At 42.2% G+C, this 15,349-nt stretch overlaps 1 protein-coding gene across 2 annotated transcripts in view; it reads right to left on the bottom strand.

Moving 5' to 3' along the window:
* LOC101172314 (interleukin-1 receptor accessory protein-like 1) overlaps window positions 1-14,803 on the bottom strand; it is a 364,358-nt gene extending 349,555 nt beyond the window's left edge. For both annotated transcript variants that reach the window (XM_011484966.3, XM_011484970.3), the window contains exon 1: window positions 14,314-14,803. The gene's annotated coding sequence lies outside the window, so the exon portion shown is untranslated. The remainder of the gene's footprint in view (window positions 1-14,313) is intronic.
* Between the last annotated feature and the right edge of the window lie 546 nt (window positions 14,804-15,349).

Here is a 15,349-nt window from a genome sequence, read left to right as displayed (position 1 = left end):
ACAAAAAGAAAAAGTTTGTATGAAACATAGTAAAGAAAACAAAAAAGAAAGTCAATGATTTAATCAATACTATTACAAAAATAAAAATAAAATAAACTTATATGTAATAAACAGTGTGATGAAGAAGTGGATGTTTGGCCGTTGGCCACCCGACTCACATCTGACAATAAAGCAAAACGAAAATAATGTGTATAACTTAGAAAAAAGGAAAAGGAAAAAACAAGAAAGTAAGAGAAATCGGGTCATCCATTTAAACTAGGGAATCCGAGAAAAACAACAGTCGTATACTATTAAGAAACATGAAAATAAGTAAAACCAAGGGGATGTGGTTTGGTTATGGGTCACGTGATTCAGTTAGAACATCTGATAAATGTTACTAAAAAGGGGGAATAAATCTTATGACCTAAAACAAAGCAAACAGTAAAGACATTTTTTGTTTGCTTTTTGTCCTTTATGTACTAAATAAAATGTATATATCAAAAGTAAAAGTTGCACGACGACAGATATCCATTGAAAATCTTGGGTCCACTAAGTAAGGATGCTGTGAACAGGAAAATAAAGAAATGTATTTTCTTTACAGGAACAGGTGTCCAAACTGCACTGAGCAAATATTTGTTACATTTATTATGTTAAATAATCACAGTCGTGCTAGCACTTTTACAAGGCTACACGAGAAAACGCCATTTGTCTTTATAGTTCATTATTCAAAAAAAGACAGGGAAAATAAGAAAGAAAAAAACTTAAGAGCGAAGGCAAAGCATGCTGTAGCTAGCGCTGACAGCTCAACTGCGTCATGCAAATAAGCTTTCTCACAATAACGGACGACCCACATCTCCACGCCAGGCAGCGTGGATTCAATATCACAGGATAGGGAGCGCTGCGTCCCCAGGCCTTTCTTGTAAAGTGGGCCATAAATCACAAACCCTGTTGAGAGCCGGTCTCGGTGGGTCCGGTCCAGGATAGGGTAAACAGAGCTGTGATCCGGCTGGGAAAGAGGCAAACCAATACACCCCCCTACCTTCCCAACAGCTCCGATGCAATGAACGTCTTGGCAGCATAAAATGATTACCTCCATTAGCCGAACTGGGGGATGCATTATTGTGTGGAGTTATGTTCAGATATATAGATGATGCTCATGGATTTAACTCAACTGATTTCAAGCTTTTATTATGGGAAAGGCTGTTCTTACATGTCAGACCCCTCACACGGCATATTAATGAGCTTTAGGAAATAAAGAATACATTTGCTTACTACACATAATGCATATCATTTTTTAGAAATGCATGGTTATCCCATAACGACACTGGAGTGGTTTCTTTTTTCCTCTGCCAGAATGATCTTCAAACATTGCCAGTGGATTACTGTGTCACGCAAAAGAGTGAAATCAATCAGCAGAACTGAGGACAGAAGGATTACCCTTTGAGGAGCAAAATGATTAATGCATGTACATGTGAATATTAAGGGCCAGGAATTGATGTGATTTTTGGACACCTTCGCAGTTATAGGTTTGCACATTGATCCAGCTTTTTTTCTGTACCTTCATTGACTTTTTGGCTCAAGTTCTTCACTTAAACCTCCACAGATTTTCAGTGCTCTTGTGTCCGTTTACTATCTAAAACTCTAAAGAACAATTTAAAATATTGTTGCACACTAAAGTCACATTCACACTGACAGCGTTGGCCCACAACAATGTTTGTTTGTTTTGTTTTTTTAAGTGTTATATTCAAGAATAAACGCTTCAGAGAATACTCTCATCTTGGCTATAAGCAACATTAGATTTAGTGCCAAACACTGGAGGGACTGTCTTTGTATTTGTCATTGTAATTAAGGTTTTTATGGCGTGGTATGTATATGTACTCTTTTTATCTTGGTATTTATTCTTATCCTTTTTAATTACCATAAATTCCGGACTACAAAGCGCACCCAATTACAAGCCGCACCCACCCATTTTCACATATTAAACTACTGTTAAACATATACAAGCCGCGTCAGAGTACAAGCCGCATGTAATAGGCAACATGGTGAACCTGAGAAGTCACATCCTGACTCCCAGAGTAAGTGTGATGCATTAGCACTCTGTGGGAGGAGTCAGCCTTGCCTCATGCTCATGCATGTGACTATACCCACATCTGCCAAACAGCATGGACCTCTATTCTGTTCACAAGTTCCTCAGTTATGGTTTTTTTATTTATTTATTTATTTTTAGTTTTTTTTACTTATTGACAATCTAGGTATCATACATAAAATTACAAACAGTAACCATATAATCAACATTACATCCCTCAGTTATGATGAGGAAATTTATATCCGCGATTCCCCATTTCCCATGAGTCTTAGGGGCTAAAGGCGGGGCTAACGCCCGGCTCGCCACACTGTTTTACGTGTTTAAGAATGAGCAAGTAGCAGCAGTGCATGGAGGGGTAAACGGAAGAACAGCTCTCCTTCCGCTTGTGTCACGGCAGCATTATGGGAGTAACAGGGCTGGTTAAAAAAACACACCGGTAAAATACAGCAGCGGCGACTGATATCCTTCCACAACAAACACTGTTGCTCCGCGGATGCCTCTGCGGTCCGCGCTCGCCCCGCGCGCTCCCCTTCCTATCGTCTCCAACACCTCTGGCCAGGGCGACTCCAGGGAGGAGCAAATCGTTTCTGTGCAGAGCAATCGGACTTAATGCTGTACGCTTTGTGGATGAGGGGCGGATGCGTTGTTACGTGTGGGAGCCATCAGACTGCCATCGGCCCTGCAGCTCTATGTGAACGAGCAGCAGGAGAACATGTCTCCAGCTCACACGGAGGCTGTGAGCTTTTCAATGCAAAATTCCGGACAGTCCTTAGAAACCGTAAAACCGATCACGTGGATTTGTGTTTCCAGTCGTGTCCCGACAAAATAAAGGCTGATGTTATTCCCACATATGCAGCCAGCCGAGTCCCAATGACTCAGAGGTAAATTCACTCCATGCGCTGTTCTCTCCGTCACGTAGTAGAGCGGCTTTTCCAAACCCGTTGGTAATGGTGGATTTTTTCACGCAGGTTTTAACGATTGCTTTTAACTTGAAAGTTTCATCATATTGTAGCGGCGATCACGTGCACGTTGGGTCTAATGGCACCAAAGGATTCTGGGATGCGGCCGGGCATGCGTGTTTCGTATTTTTGAACCATGACTGAAGTGTCTAAGACCTGAAGTGAGGTCCGTGCTGTTTGGCTGCTTAGTGTGTTGAAAAACAAATGACTTGTGCTTGGTGTTAGTTAAAAATTCAAACCATTCACTGAGTCCGAAAGTACGTGCATGGCGACCGCCAATTAAATCCATAAATTAGCCGCGTCACCGAATAAGCCGCAGGGCTGTAAGAGCAGGAAAAAAGTAACGGCTTATAGTCCGGAAATTACGGTAATTTATTTTTATTAAGTATTTTTTATTAACTCTATACACTGTACCTCAACTTGTGTTTTCTTGACACTGTGTATTTTGGAAATGTAGTTGGTCTGTGTACTCCTTTTTACTGATTGGACCATGAGTCTGGAATAAATTCTATCCATCCATCTATCCATCTATCTATCAAATTGAACTTTGGTTTAAAATAGACCAGCACAGTAAATCACAAATTTATCGTTACCGCGACAACAAGCTGTGCAATATGCACATCATAAAAGACAGCGAAAATTGCAATAAATGGTTACCTCAAATGTGCTAGAAACAATCTTATGGCAGCTTTTAGTATTTAACGACGCCTTCACGTTGTTGACCAAACGGATGGAGCTCTTATTTTAGATGTTCACCTCCTATATAGATGAAGGTCATTTGGAGTATAATTTTAAAATTGTTGCAGTAAAATGGAAATCATGTTTTTGGTTGTTTTGCTCTCTTTTCATGTACCGCAAGTTATCGTCATGGTAATATTGATCACTAATATCGCACATTTTTCTCATATCGTGCAGCCCTACTTTAAAGTGCGTCTCTCAAGTGCATCCAGTTTAGAGACACCCTAGGGAGCATCAGGCGTGGTAAGTGTTTCGACGTACCATGCTCCTCCCTCACGCTAATTTACGTCAGCAGTGTCAGAATCATGAATAGACTGTTCGACAAGTGTCTAGGAGTGAAATTGATGCACGTCAAAACAGAGGCGATGGACAGAAGTTTGAACCATTGACTGTATATACATAACTGAACAGAGCCGATACAACGTCACCCACAGAAATGTTTAACCTCTGGCTCCAACCAAATTAAGCCGATTCAGTCGCCTTTTTTCCACGATACGGACGTCATCATATCGTGGACTACAACGATTGGTCTGATTCGGTTTAAGTCAACGATTCCACGGGTACCACTGTCGCCAATCATGAGTAAACTTGCTCAAAGTCCACACCACTTCCTCTGAAAGAAAATCTGTCAATCAAACGTTCGAGGTGGGGTCAGAGGGCACCACATGCTTTTACTAAGGCATCTGATTGGCCAGTTTTATAACTTAAATAACCTGCAATGAAGAAAAACATATCATGAAAAAGAATTAGGATTAGCAAGATGTCAAGAAAAAGGAAGCAGACCAGGTATGGTTATTCTGACCAATAGAATGACTGAGTAACAGCTGTGCATTTCTCTGTAGGGATTTTGGCTTCTTGGACTCAGCAGGTACTTCCTGTTTGGAACGCAAGGGGGGGCTTAATCAGTCTAGCTCTCTATAAGCAGTCAATGGTTAAAATTATTATCATTTATTTTTTTAATCAAAAACCCAACAATAAGTTCACAATTTTTAACAGACAAATGGTACTCATTGTGGGTTGAAATAACTAAGTGACCATCCAAGTACGCCTGGTATCCCTCTGGTACTTCACGTGAAGACTCTGCTAAATGCTAAATAGTTATAAACATCTGATCTGACCTTCAGTTTCCATCCTCCAGTGTATGAAAAAACGTATACATAACTTTTACTTGACAATAGTTTTAGTTGTATGTCAAATTACCATGTCCTGTATAACAAAACACCCAACAGTCTTCAGAGAGTTAATCAAGACTTGAGACGTGCAGATGATGATTTTTCATCACTGACAGGTGCAACATCATTATGTTGATTTAGCAGTCGAGCATGGCATCCAGCTGCAATGAAAATGAATCTACAGGCTGTTTTGTTGTTTTTACTTTGGAAGAACAATGCACAAATTAGAGGGTTTAAACAAAAGCTTTTTGGATCCAAACACTATGAATGCCAAGGCCAAACTGAATTTCATATATATTCAAAAAAAAAGCTGTAAATACTATGTTGTTCCAGGTCTTGTGGCTAATGACAAATGAAGAGCTGCTAATGAAGCGCTCCTTGATTTCACTCACTATTAATCCCCCGATGCAGCTGTTCTATTTAAGCCCGGGCTTGGCTCAGAGAGCAGGATTTGGTGCAAACACTGCATTTCCCCTCTGTACACTGATGTTCACATTGATACAGCAAATGCAAACAGGCCTCCTCGTGGATCCCAATTAGGTACCCGATGTTCTGCACTGTAAGGTTAGTTTAAAAGCCTTAATTTTTTTCAAAAAAACTAACAGTGTGCCCTTTTAATTCAGAGCACCTTATATATTGATTAATTCTGGTTGGGCTTAATGATGTTGAAGCAAATTTGAGAGGTGCACAGCGCTCTGTCAAAATGGGTGTGATTGAAGAACCCGTCCAGCATGTAGGACAAACAAGTTCTAGAGAAAAAGAATTTAATACAGTCTCACTGACGTTTCTTTGACTCTTTTGTCTTGACTAATGTGACCTACCCTGTGCTTTATGTATGGACTAATTTATCTTATTTGCCATTACAAACAGGGTTAGGTGTTACTGTGAATAAGCTAACGTGGCTAACGTGTAGCGGTGTTAAGTGTTAGTAACAACGATACGAGTTTGCGTAGTCACAGTAAAGTTATATATATCTAGCTATATCGGCCTGTTTTTTAATCTGTTGCAAACAAGATTGGGAGTCAAAGGTATGCTGAATAGGATAACACCACTAAGGCTTCTAACATGTAGCGTGTTTCAAACAAGTTCTAGAGTTACTGTGAACAGTTATTAAAGTCTGACAAACTGACGGATTTATCTCCGACTTGTCTCGCTTAATGCACCTTAAGCTACGGACAACACGGGAATGTGACGCACATTCAAGAACACACTAACCGCAGGTTCTTAAAAGATGGTGTTAATAATAATAATACGGTGGATTTATCTGCGCTTTTCCAGATGCTCAAAGTGCTTACAGTGTGTGCATTATTCATTCACTCCTCATTCATACTTGGTGACGGAAAGCTACTGTTGTAGCCACAGCTGCCCTGGGGCAGACTGACAGAGGCGTGGCTGCCAGTTTGCGCCTACACACTGAACAAACAGGAAGCGGCTTCTACGTCTTTTTCTACAGTTTACTAGTGAATGTCCGCCGCCTGCAGTTGGAAGAGGCTTGGTGAGAAATGGTGCAAATGTTGCTCCAGGTTTTTTCTTTCACAGCCCTATTCCAATTCATGAAAGACTTTGTGTCATTGAATTTCGTCTGAGCACAAACCGCCATTATTTATTTTACCTCCACGATCAATTTTGAAATGGTTGGCACTTCCGTGAATATAAAGAGACGCTATCCATCACGTCACTACCAAATCTGAGTCCCTGATTGGTCAAAGTATGACCTGGGGCCTCATTTATAAAACTTTGCGTAGGATTTGCGTCAGAAGTGGCGTACGGATGAAACATAGGACGTGCGTACGCACAGAAATATTCAGAGTTATAAAACCGTGCGCACGCACATCCTACGCATCTTTCCCTTAATAAATCACAACCAATTCTAAATGCAGCACAGCTTTTGCGGCCTCATCACACGCCCATAGTTGCCCATAAATAGTCCGTGAAACGCCCACAAATGAATATTCATTGATTGCGAAACCATGCCAAACACGGAGAGAAAATAAAAAAAAACGTAACTTCACTCAATGTGAAGTAGAAGTTATCGTTGGCGAGGTGGAAAAGAGGAGAAAAGGTTGTTTGGAGGACACAGTGTGGCCTTACTAATGCCAAAAAGGCACGTGAGTGGCAGACGGCGGCAGACGCCAAATGCTGTAGCCTCACAACCTCGGACCGTGGCAGAAATAAAAAAGAAAAGGTCGGACATCAAAGTCAAAGCAAAAAAATGTCTAGCGCTGTACCCCCCCCCCCCCCCCCACACACACACACACACCCGTGTCTGCCACGGGTGGGGGGTGGGGGGGGGGACGACGACACCGGAGCTGACCCCTCCTGATGAGAGACTGGCGGCAATAATTGGGGAATCCCTTTTAAGTGGAGTGGTGACTGAGGCGCAGGGGGACACCGACGCGCCAGATGCACGAGGTGACACCCCCCCAAAAGCCCGCAGAGGAAGTCGGAACCGGCTCATAAGCCACTCGTCCTCGTTTGCCAGCAAGTCTCCTTGCTGTCTAAAGATACGTTCACTCCGAATTCTTCCATTTGCCACATCTTCTAAGAGCGCAAGATCAGCCATTGTGCGTCATTACGCATTGTGATGGGGCATTTTATTTCCATCTATTTAATTACATCTGACAAGCTGCAGATGTCGGTAATAATCGACGTGGAAATGGGAAATTGTTCAGCGCAAATGTAATTTCTTGTTGCTTTCTGAATGGTTGAGACATACGCCATACATTGTTTTATCAAAAATAAAACAAACTAAAGGCATATGCATGAATACCATAATTCTGTAGGTTATGAAGAAATATTTTACTATGAAAACAACTTTCCCCAGTGGACAATTAATGCATCTCTCTCTATCTATCTATCTATCTGTCTGTCTGTCTCTAATTGCACCTATATCTGCTCCGCCAGACGGACACATTAACGGGAATATCAGTTGTGTACATTATTTCGTTCTGTTAACTATATTATTTATATTATTTATGAGGATGAATTCCACAACATGCCAATATTGCAGAACATGTATCACTTTTCTTTTTGCAAATATGTGTTCATTTGAATTTCTGTTGTAATTTTCGTTTGATTTTTTTATTTGTTTCACTGCTGATCGATCAAACGTGTTCGTGTTCGTGTAGCTGTTAATTGTCAGACTTGCTTTGTGAAGTCTTCATGTTATTTCTGAGATGCAGTATTGTCATTTTCACTTTCACGTGTTTCTTCCATCTGCCGACGGCGTCGCCGTTTCTCATTTCACCCGTTTTTGTGCGTACGCCTGGGTCAGAGCTTGCGTGAAGGATCGCACATTTTCCCGTCAAGTTTGCTTTTTTTATAAATCTCAACTATTGCGTAGAGAGTGGCGTACGCCTTCTTTTGTGCGCAACGTTTATAAATGAGGCCCCAGGATTAATTTACAACGGCCGTTCAATAGCCGCTTGTTTGTAGGTAGATTCCGAAAACAGTCTTAAAAACTAGCGTAGCTACATGTGAACACGACAGTTCACATACTTTTCTTTGGAAGTGGCAGCTTGAATGTACGTTGCCAAGGACGATGTGAAAGTAGCTTTATAGCCAGGTGTGCCTTATATATGAAAAGAGACCATAATTGACTGTCAGCCTTACAATTGGGTCCACCCTATAATGTGGAAACTACGATAGATGCCAGGAAAAAAAAAGTCTAGGAGTTTGGCTGCACCGTTTTCAGTTAGCTAATACTCTTCAAAATAATGTAGTTTTGGTTTCCTTTCCTGCCAACTCGGATTTTGCTCATTATATCCCCTTTTTTTGTTCTTCCTTCTTCTCCACACCAAGGTATGGGGTGTCACAACAAAGCCTTCATGAATCAGTAAGCACAGATCCGATGGAGACAGGAGAGGAAATAGGAGGAAAAATTGCTCATTTTGCCTTCCCTGGCATGCAATTTCCATCCTGGTTCCACATCTCTCTAAAAGCTATCTAAAACACATCAACTTCATCTTTCTAGGCTGGATGAGTCTCAAAGGATCACCTCAAGACATGGCACGATGACAGTAAGGCTGAAAAGGAAGGATGGAAATAATTCCGTGCTCTTGCTTATAGCAACGAGCCTTTCGCTCTAATGCTGATTAAAAAGCAAAATGCATGGGCTGTAAACACCAGTTGCCCTTAGCGAAGAGCGTAGAGATAACTGATCTTGCCTCGGATGGCAGTTTTATCTGGGAGTTCAACAAGAGTATCTCGGCACCTTCCTCTTTTATATCAGCTGTGTTACAACGGCCCGGCACAGCGTTTCAGCTTCAGGGCATAATATGCTTTGGGTCACCAAGTCTTTTATTTTCTGCAGAAACAAAATGGGGGGAAATAAATGCTTGTAAACTACATTTGCCTTTACAGTCTGAAGACCCTCAACACACACATAAAAGACGCAAAAGAAGATTGCGCATGATTTTTAAGAGCAGTGGAAAGAGAGAGGGCTGGTGGCGAAGCCGGTGTCGTCCTTATATTAGGGCATTAAGCACTGCTCTGCTGGAACCGAAATGCCATTACATGCAGAGAGTAAATAAAGCTGGCACCGCTGCAGCAGCAGCAGCAGACGCTCAGCTCGCATCCAAACATGAGGGCGTTCGCATCAAGGCCCTGAAGAAACGAGAGGCCTTGAAAATGATTTGAAAGGAGGGATTGTTCTTTATGATACCTCTCTGCTGGAAAAGATGCACCCACAGCTCAACAGCCCCAAAGTGAGGGGATGGGGGTAATTTTGAAAGCCGTTTATTCAGTCGACGCTGCCCACAAATTTCAGAGTAAAAGGGCTGTTTTTTTTAAAAAAAAAAGGTTCATTTTCTGACGTTCACTTCCGTTATTGCCGCCAGAAAAACCTGCATGTTGCATATTGGATGGCTTTATGTAGAACTGCTGGTTGATCCAAGACATTTTTCTAATGAAAGAGCCAGTCCAACGTTCATACTGTAACATACAGTCATGTCTTCAGGAAAGAGTTGGAGTGGATGAGATTACGTTTCCTCCAAGAGTGGTTAGACTTGGCAGAAGGATGTGCTCAATGATCCAGAAGGGTTTAGAGCCAGTGCTCCTCCACAATAGGAGTTATGAGCTAAAGTGACGACTGAACCATTTCTGGATTCCTAACAGAGTAGGGGTTTCATAGGCCTGGTCCTGGATTACCTAGGACTAGGCCTTGGGGAAACATCTCAAGACTGGCTATAGAAAACCAGAAGGAACATTTCATGAGGAGCTTCAAGGAGGACAAGTTTGAGATTTATCATGAGACCATTACTCAACCTAGGTAAGACAGAAAGAGGGTGAAACTGGGGTAGGGGTGTCACTGCCAAAATATTGAATGAATTCCATTTGGATTCAAAGATTTGTAGTTAACTGTAATTTAATTAAATATCTATTTACGGTCAAAACTATTTTAATTTAGCCAGAAATCTGTTTCACTTAACTAGAAATACAGACAGAATTACTGAAAGTAGTTTTGTGCCTGAAAAAAAAAATTAAAGAATTACTTTAAAGTAAAAACAGTCCATTGGTTTAATAAGATATCTTCAACTAAGAATGAAAAATAGTTTTTTTTTTATTCCGCCAAAAGTACTACCATGTATTTTAAAGTTTTTTACCATAAAGAATTCTTTAAAAAAAGGATTTAGATATGCTAAAACCTCTCATTTTCATTAGGTTAATTCAGTTCCACAGAATAATCCGTTTCAACAGCAGGAGCTGGTGTCTCCAAAGAACTGGAGACACCAGATTATAATCCAGATTTAGGTCAAATCGATTATCAATTTGGTTTAAATAAATAAATAAATATTAATATTTTAACTCTGTCATTTTCCTCATTCAAAAAGCAAAATATTTACAGTAAAATGAGCTGCAACTAGAAACTGCTGTGTTTCTGTACCGCTCATCCATGTGTGCTCCTCTGTGTTCATGTCACTGAAGCAGCAACCAAAGCAGCCTCCTCCCTGCAACTGTGTCCTCCTATAGGGGAGAACGAGGAGGTTCCAACGCAGCCGAAAGAGCTCTCAATCAAGCCTGGCTTTGTCATGACAACCTGCCTCCAGGACCTCCCCCGAAGGAATCCAGAGAACTCAACCACCTTAGATGGATCTTCTCCACGTGGAGGATTAGTGATCCACTTTAGGTCTCTTCTGGATTACCAAATATGAATGGGAAAGTCAGTCCTACTGGGTTGGAAACTGATTTTTTGTCCTTCTTGGTTTACCATAGTTAAAGGTAGAATCCAACCAGTCAAAGATTTCTTCAATAGACCAGCGGAGAGCCTGCTTCACCATTGGGTCCATCCATTTTACCCATAATCCTGTCTTTCAAAAGGTGACAAAAAACAAAATTGCAGGTACCCAAAATCGTTCTTAACGCACACAGTTATGATTCCTGTCCCAGCAGCTGAACATGAGTGAAAGCTGCTTCAGGGAGAGCTGGAGGTGTCGGCCCAATTAAGCCAACAAGACCACAACGTCTAAAAAAACAAAACAAAAACCAAAGCCACAATCTCAAGGGACCTCCTCAAACGTCAACCTTTTTCATTCCCTTGACAAAGAGGGGAACTGGACCACAGAATCTGAAAGACCTCATCAGGAGACCAGCCTGCGCGAGAAACAATGCAGCAAAGATGCTAACCAAACTTTTACTCAATTTGTACCCGACTAAAGGACAATTAGGTGACCAAGAAGTGGGCTTTACTGAAGCAGTCCACAACCTTAATCAGGCCAAAGTCCAGTTTAACATCAGACAATTGCTTCAACTGACATGGGCGCCTCTATACTTTTTCTTTTTTGCTTTCGGTTTCCTTTAACTTTTAAGTGTATAGTTCATCTTCATCCTCTGTAAAATAAACTTCGTACACAAGATTTCGTGTAGAAACCATTAAAATGTGATGCAGATTTTGAAGGAACCTACTCTCAAAGAGGACAAAAAAATTCAGACTCCAGCCTCTTAATGTTCAACAGATAAATACAAAAAAGAAGTTCACTAAAACCGGTATTTTCTATATAACGTAATGAAGGTGAATCCAACTTAATCAGCAGCACCCTTGTTTTTAACTGTTAAATGCAGATTTCTTGGATTTTAAAATCTCTTCCCAACTCTTTTCTACCAAAATGATCTTTTCAAAATACGCTTGTTTTTTGATTAACTTTGCCAGCTTGGGGGTTTCAATATAATGTAGCGGGTGGATTTTGGATGTGGTGGAGAATCCAGCAGTTTTTCAAAATAAATGCTTATCAGAGTCAGATGACAAATAAAAAAATGTAAAAAAAAAATGAAAAAACTTGGATCAAGTTTTTCCAACTGTCCAACGGATCAATACCAGCCTCGCTTTACTGTATTTATGCAAAGATTTGAATTAGAAATGAATCCAAAAATCTACATTTTTTTGTTGAATAGAAACATATCTTTAGGTAAAAATGATTTAGCCTACGTTCAATTATAATTATTTTTTGGTTAATCAGCATGTAAGTGGTAGAAGTTTTCAGGCCTCCAAGCAACACAACAGACCACACGCTCGGGGAAGTCTTCTCCTTTCTTGCTGAGGATCTGGCAAAGCGGCGTGCGCAGATATATCGTTTTAAATCTGATCTAGCCTACTTGTTAATTCCCGACATGATGGCTGCACGCAAAATAAATAGCTCTGAATCGGATCGATGTCAAATGATTGCGATGGAAAATGGAATGCGACATGGAGAAGAAGGAATCCCATCTTCGTAGGGGGAATTGGATTTTCAGAAGATTTAACTGAGAGCACGTCTGTTATGTATGTAATCCGAGACTTTTAATACTCGGGTTTCACAACAGTCAATAACTCCGCACAGCAGTGGAAGGTGCTTAAGCTTCAGTACATCTGAGGTATTTGCACACAACCACCTCAGAGCTTTCCCCGCCCCCCTTCTGGAGTCTTATTAATGTCCTGTAATAGGCATGATTGAGGTAGCCTCCTCTCCAACCGTCTCGCCCACAAATCCTCATCAATTGCTCCAATCACTCCTCTCACAGAGCCAATATTCCACAGCGAGACAACCCTTATTTCCCAGCGCATTAATGAACTCTTTCATTTGAAAGCTTTTGACTGTCCGCCCCTTGATTGCAAAGCCAAGGCCAATGGGCCTCGGTGACAGCTCCTTGAAAATTAAAAGCATCAATCAAGACGGGAAGGGTCAAAATGAAACGTATGGTCTTTTTATTCTGCCCCCCCACCACCACCACCACCTCCCCCCGTGGGCGAGAATCCAAAAACTCTGCATCATTGGAAGTCAAGACTATAGGACGTCAAACAGGCTTTTATTTTGAATGGTTAATGTTTGTCTTAATCACAGCTAAACGCCACCTGGTTAACCACGAATGACATTCACGGAAAACGATTTCCAACTGGAGAAAATCATATTCTTTATGCCGTTTCGTTAATCAGGAAGCAAAAGGAGAATTTGGAGTAGCTGGTTGAATGTAATGACGTAAAAAAAAAAAAAAAAGAGAGAAGAGAGGCCCAGATGACATAATCACTGTCTAAATCAATTTCTGTATGAGAGCCCTCAACTCAGCTCAATATGTATCTGCAGGCCGTCTGTTAAGTGGCTGCTGCCACTTATCCATTAATTCATGTGGTGCTGGTTGCTACCAACGCCAAGTTTGACCCCAAACCTGAGCGAGGAAAAAGAACAGGTCAAACCGAGGATTTTTGTTGGTAAACTGAAAAATTGACCTTGTGTGCCATGTGGCTTAGGGGGAGGGTTATTATATATTTATAAAGGGAATAAAAGAAAAGAAGAACAATGGGAGAGGGCTCCAGAATGCCAAATATGTCCAACTGGCACACTTGGTGAGAGTGGGACTCCAACATCCATATGGACAATCATAAGCCGTCATCCATCCAAACAGGGAGGAGAGGGGGTGGAGAGGAAATACTAGCAAGTAAAGGGAGGCACAGAGATGACTTGCCAAGTAAAGGCTCATCAGGAATAATCTGAAGTAACAAAGCCCTGGCTCTCCTTTCTCCTTCTCTCCTGGCCGGCACTGCTGACGCACAGGAGCACGCTGCTCCCCACGGAGAAAGATGCGTAATATCGACTCCAAATCGGCAGCATGTAATCCTGGACGTACATATACTTACATTTTAAACAACCAAACCATATCTGGTGGAGCTTCCGGCTGTAGCCAAAGCAAAAGCAGCCTCAGATCCATGCGTAAACGAGCGGAACGACAGTCCAAGTGCGCAATTAGGTGTCGCATCTCCTAAAACACGAGTCACTTTATTCCACCCGGGGGATGGGGAAGAACCGAATCTGTCTCAGATCGGTGCTTTCAAACTCAACAGAATACCTTCAGAGAGGGAGGGGGGCATCCAACTTTGGCACCGCAGCGACAATCGATGCATTGAACTCACCCACAAGCAGTTTCCAGACGAGAGGATCCACTCTGCTCAGCTGTGATGGCCCCACACCATCACGGTGTATGAGAATGCGCGCAGGTCCACGGAGACAAACAAACTGCTTGGAGATGAGGGAATTCCAGCTGTGAAATAGTCCACTTTCTCCGAAGTAAAAGAGGGGGAAACGCGGCGTCCGTGGACAAATCACATAGTGTCAGTCCTCGCAAATGAGAGACACCTGCAGCCGGTCACTTTCAAACAGCAGCAGGGAAGAAGGGAATCATGACAGTGTGATTAGAGGAGGGGGTGTTGAGGGGGTGCTCGACGGAAATTCAGTGGATATTTAGCCAATTAGTCTGATTATCCGGTTCAGGAAGCGGGGCGGCCGCGCAGCTCCGGCAGGCGAGCCCGGCGTGAAGCGCGACCCGACGAGCGCAAAATTCCAAACTGAAGCGCAGCGAAAGACGCTGCGGAGACTGTCTCCCTCTCTCCCTGCCCGCGTGCGTCGGAGTCGTGCGTCAGGAGCGCGCTCGGAAAGCCCGACCGGCACCGGATTTAAAGGGATTGCGCATCAAAACAAAAGCGCGGACGCCGAGTTCCGACGCGCCGACGTCTCCAAGTGGCGCACGAAAACCCCGCACTTTTCAGCGGAATGTTTCAAAATTTCATCTCTGGTTAATCACGACTCTCTCACACACTACTCTTACATTTTCATGACTGTACTATTTTAAAAATACTCTTATTTTGAAGAGCACACCAAAAAGTAGGGCCTAATCGTGTCTGCTTTAACTATTCGTTTCTGCAGGTTCGTTTTCCTCCCGGGTCTTTATCATCACCAACAAAGTAGAAACTCCTAAAAAAAATCATTTATTAGTTCCTATGTTTACGTTTGCGCTGCTAAATCCGATCATTTCAGTAATATTCACATCATTTCCCTGCGCGTGAGAGGAGCGCGCGCAGGCGGACAGGCGCTGCTGCAGCTCAACTTTCCAGAAAGACGCACTGCCGCCCCATGGAGGCAACAGAGAAGCATCCAGTCCAAGTCACGCAA

This window comes from Oryzias latipes, chromosome 2, assembly GCF_002234675.1.
Source record: "Oryzias latipes chromosome 2, ASM223467v1".
Classification (NCBI taxonomy): domain Eukaryota; kingdom Metazoa; phylum Chordata; class Actinopteri; order Beloniformes; family Adrianichthyidae; genus Oryzias; species Oryzias latipes.
This window is presented reverse-complemented; position numbering and strand designations above follow the sequence as displayed.